This window comes from Solanum dulcamara, chromosome 2, assembly GCF_947179165.1.
Source record: "Solanum dulcamara chromosome 2, daSolDulc1.2, whole genome shotgun sequence".
Classification (NCBI taxonomy): domain Eukaryota; kingdom Viridiplantae; phylum Streptophyta; class Magnoliopsida; order Solanales; family Solanaceae; genus Solanum; species Solanum dulcamara.
Genome location: NC_077238.1, coordinates 9,674,141 through 9,679,571, shown reverse-complemented (window position 1 = coordinate 9,679,571; position 5,431 = coordinate 9,674,141). Strand labels below are relative to the sequence as shown.

Here is a 5,431-nt window from a genome sequence, read left to right as displayed (position 1 = left end):
CGGGATGGATATTTTTGGATCAAACTATTAATAAAGTATATTTTTATTAAATTTTATATAATTTAAAAGTATTTTTGACCCTTCTCAATTAAATTAATTATGTTTTAGTCATAACATAATATGTGAAGACACATGATACATATTTATTGAGTTATTGGAAACATCTGATGTAGAGAAAAAAAAAGTTTTCGAAATTTTACAAGTCTAGAAGATAACTACTCCATATGTCTCAATTTATATGACTTATTTTCTTTTTTAGTCAGTCTAAAAAAATCACATATTTTTATATTTAGTACTAATATTTTAACTTTAAAATATCCATTTTATCATTAATGAAATGATTAATAGCCATATGAATATCTATCACTTATTATAGACTATAAATTTCACATGTCTTTCTTACTTTTTTTAATTCCGTGTCAAATCAAACGACAAGAAATATATAATGGGACTAACATAGTTTACTAACGAGCTGGAATAGCTCAGTTGGTTAGAGCGTGTGGCTGTTAACCACAAGGTCGGAGGTTCAAGCCCTCCTTCTAGCGATGAATTATTTTGGGCCTTAGCTCCTTGCACATTATTTGGCCCAATAACAGTCTTAATGGGCTAATCCTCAACCTACTGTCCAATCTAGCCATTAATAAAATGACCTAAATAGCAATCTTATGAACTGATTTAGCAAATGTTCCTTTTTAGACTACCATTTAAATTTGGGATAATTAGGCAAAACAGCCGCTCGGTCATCTTATTTACAACAAAATTGCCCCAATTTTACCGCTTCTTCTACTTCCTTCCAATTTAGCAATTAATGGCTTCTTCTTACTTTCAAAGCTTGATTTAAGAATTTAATGTATCGCAAATTTGAATTGTTTCGAGTGAATTATATATCAAAAGACTTTAAACATCAAAAAGATTGTATATTTGAAATTTGAAACTATTTAGAGGGAATTTTGAGTTGGTCGAAATTGAATCGAAAGAAGTAAAATTACTTGCAATAAAATCATTTTTTCTTTCGGAATCACCTCCTAGACTTTAAACATTGATAAATAGTCAGTGTATACTTCATTATAGTTAAATTATATTCAGGTTTTTTTAGTGTATCACAATGTTTAGTCCTTGTCAACATATAACTCATGTATAAATAAGTTATATTCAACTTTTTGATTGTATCATAATATATAGTTAGTATATAATTTATTGTAAACTAATTACTTTGTTGTATATATTTAAAATTTTCTCTTTAAATTTTATTTTTATTTTTAAAGATTTAATTTGACAGAACCCCAATAGTGACTTAAACTCAAAATAAATTCATCATTGACAACTTTTTGTTGCGTCTAAAAATAAGGACTTTGAGCAATCCTGAAAGGTCGCTACAAAAAGTTTTCTCTTTAGGGTGTGTTGTTTTCTTGAAAAATATTTTGTAGAAAAATATGTGGGTTTTTTACTTATTTTCTTGTGTTCGAAACGTAAGAAAAAAATTATTGCCCTACAAATATTTATATATAAACTAAACAAATACTATGCGAGGTAGGACTGGGGATGGTGGTTATGGAGTGTGGGTGTAAGGGTAGTGGTTGGAGAGAACACATGAATCAATGTGGAGCAGCTTCTAGCGGTAACGATAGTAGTAGTTTTCTGTAGTGGCTATTTGGACACCCTTCGTCGAAAATTTATGCTATGCGTATAGAAAATTGTACAAAGTATATAGATCAAAAATTATTTTCATACATATATTAAATTTTGGATTCTTAAGAAAATTTCTGATTTCGTCACTGATTTTCTAGAGAGGGTGGTGGAAGGGAAAGTTACCGGTATCATTATTACATAGTCGTGCAAACAAACCTTACATTGTCTTTAGAAGTGTGTATAATTTTGGCGATAATCAAAACGCATGTCCATTGTGTTGGAAAAAATAGACTAACACAAAAATATATATAGTCAAAAATAGTAGAAATAAGATGAAAAAATAAGGACACTAAGAATTTTACGTGGAAATCCAAATAAGGGAAAAAAACAACTGGCCAAGAGGAGCAACTGTTATCACTATAGTAAGGACTAGATAGTACCGAGTACAATACTCAGAAATGACTACCACACACTCAAAAAGAATAACACTCTTTTGATCTCCACGTTACTAAAAATATCGCTCACACTCTATTTTTCTTCACAGATTATTTTCTTATATATAATCTATGGAAACCTCACAACTCAAATATTTGTCTCTCTGTCTTGGTTTGTTGTATTGAATGAGGAGCTGAAGAGCTCCTTTTATAGGAGCTCTTTTCACCAACCTTGCCTACCCTTTTTGATAGAAAAACACGGAGCAAATTGCTGAACCAATTGACATCAATATTTGACAAAAAAATACGAAGCAAATTGCTGAACAATTGTTGTCATGACCCAAATCCGTGTGTGATGGCACTCATCTTAACCCACTGAGAGAATTCAGCCTAATACCCAACGGAAAGTAGATGCGGAAAAAAAGAAATAAATCAAAATTTAACTTATTCGAAAACACATAAAACAAACTCAAATTCCCCCAAGATTGATTGTCATGTGTACAAGCCACTAATACATTATCGAAGTACAAAAGAAAATACAGTCACAATGTCTTTGTCTCTAGAATAAGACTAAAACATAATAAAAGAGTAAGATGTGTCCGCTAGATGGATGTAACAGCTACCTCAACACTCGAAATGATAGCCTCGGATGTGGTGGTAAACACTAGGAGATCAAGCAGGTCTGGACTCACAACCTGCACAAGTGTAGAAGCAAGTGGTGAGTACCAAACAACACGGTACTCAGCAAGTGGATAACTAAAACTAAGCAAAGCTCAATAGATACAAGTACTCCTGTCCTCCCAACCGAACTTCCTTAACTACCAACCTGCATAAAATGAGCCCAACTCTACACTTATACAATAACAACAGTAAATACAGTCTACGAATACTCATCAGTAGTCTTATCAATGAATCATATCAAGTCAAGTTCAGCATATACAAAGCAATATAGGGGTAAACGCAAATTCATAAATACCAGAAAGGTGCAATGCAATGCAATGAAATGATGCATGTCTGTCCTATCGGTACACATCCGCTAAATCACAATCCGGAACCCATAGGGGACATTTCTGTCCATGCAACCTGCCACAGAGCGTGTGGCCATCCCTTCAATATATATATCCTGCCACGGAGCATGTGGCCCGACCCCTTTGTTTCATATCATTTTCAGTCTCAGCACAATATGTCAGAACCAATGCAATAAATTCATGTTCATCTAATTCACGATAATAACATGACAACAACAATAATTTTTCGTATCTCACATCAACATAGTCATTTCACATGTCCAAAATAAACTCATAAATACAACATATCGATTCCACCAATACATGTCATTAGATCACCATTTATACCCGTCATCTCCATTTTTAAGGCCAATCATACAGTCAATAATCCATTTCAATTCTCATTACTCCCAGTACATAACATGTAAATACAAGCATCTACAAGCTTAAACTGAGGTTTAAAAATTCACTTGCCTCAATTAAATTGAATAATCACTTTAAAACTTGAGCCTTTTGTAACGCTTCCGAATGATCAAAATCTTTTCAAATACATAATCTTCATAAGAATACAAATCCAATGACACCCATATTGCTATATTTATTTTCGGATCAAAATTGGGTCAAAAAGTCATTTCGAGTCATTAAAGTCAAATCTAAAATTTTCTTTCTAATTATGTTCACTCATTATAATAAAATAAACTCACACATCAAATTTCAGCTAAAACGGATCGTTATTCGACCCCCAAATCAAGATTTTATGTGAAGAACCCTAGGGTCATATTTTCTTATTTCAGCGTTATTTCTCTATCAATATACCCTAAAAATATATTCATAATCACATAAAAATTTAATGGAAATGATAAGAATAATTACCTTGACGCTTTGGAATGAAAATCCTTATTTTTCTCTTCTCCTTTATTTTTCTTTTCCCCTTTCTTTTCTTTCTTCCTCCGTATTTTTTTCTAGTTTTTGCCGCTTTTTCATTCTCTCGTTTACATCTGATGACTTAATTCCATCAGATATATATATATATATATATATATATATATATATTATTTTATTTATTTATTTATTTAAAAAATTATTTTTAACAACAAAATAATTTTTTTTCTATTAATATGAAAATTATGCCACTCATTCCCACAAGTCATATTTTATTTATAAAAGTTAAGGATTAAATAGGAAAATCAACAAAAGTCGCAAAACAAGGTCGTTATAATTGCAGCCATATTTGGCTTTACTTTTATGAAACTTGAAATGAGGACGGGACCCTACAAATCTCCCCCTCAGCCCCATTCACTAGAAGGAGATATCTTCATATTCTCAGAGATAGCTCATGCCAACAAGTTCTTTGCACAACTCGAACTTGTCACTTGTTACCACTTTGATCAGTATATCTGTAAGATTTTCATGTATAAAAATTTTTTCAACCTGCATAGATTCATCCTTTATCTTTTCTCCAATCCAGTGATATCTCACGTCTATATTTTTTGTCCTTGCATGGTACATAGAGTTCTTGCTCAAGTCTATTGCACTTTAACTGTCAAAATAGACGACATACTCCTTTTGATGCAAGCCAAGCTCTTGAAGAAATTATTTGAGTCATATCATCTCCTTGCCAGCTTCAGTAGCCGCATTATACTCAGCTTTAGTTATAGACAGTGCAACACACTTCTGCAACTTTGACTGCCATGATATATCCCTCCCCCCCGAAAAAGTAAATAAATATTCAATAGTGAATTTTCTATTATCAAGGTCACCTGTCATATCATCATCTGTATAGCCCTTCAAGATTGGATTTGATCCTTCAAAACACAAACATTTATCTGAGCTTGCTCTCAGATACTTGAGTATCCTCTTTACAGCTTCCCAATGATGTTTTTCTGAATTATCGAGAAATCTGCTAATAATACCAATTGCGTGAGCAATATCAGGTCTATGCATACTATTGTATACATTAAACTTCTGACGACGGAGAAATATAAAACCTTGGCCATTCTCTCTTTTTCCTCCCTAGCTGTAGGACACATCTTCTTACTCAACTTCATATGACCAGGAAGAGGTGTGCTAACAGGCCTAGCGTTCTTCATGTTGAAGCGCTCCAGTATATGTTTAATGTACTTCTCTTATGAAAGATAAATCTTCCTTTCATCCCTGAGACGAATAATTCTCATGCCCAAAATTTGTTTGGCATGACCCAAGTCTTTCATAGCAAAAGACTTATATAATTCTTTCTTCAGCTCGTTAATTTTGGAAGTATTTCTATCCACAATCAACATATCATCCACATATAGCAAGAGGATGATAAAATCATCGTCAGGAATTTTTTTGTACAAATACACAATAATTTAAAAGTCTTTT

At 32.3% G+C, this 5,431-nt stretch overlaps 1 non-coding gene across 1 annotated transcript; it reads left to right on the top strand.

Annotated features, from left to right (window-relative positions):
- The first annotated feature begins 471 nt into the window (after nucleotides 1-471).
- Nucleotides 472-545, top strand: TRNAN-GUU (transfer RNA asparagine (anticodon GUU)). Its single transcript has one exon. It is a non-coding gene; the product is annotated as a tRNA-Asn (tRNA).
- The last annotated feature ends 4,886 nt before the right edge of the window (nucleotides 546-5,431 follow it).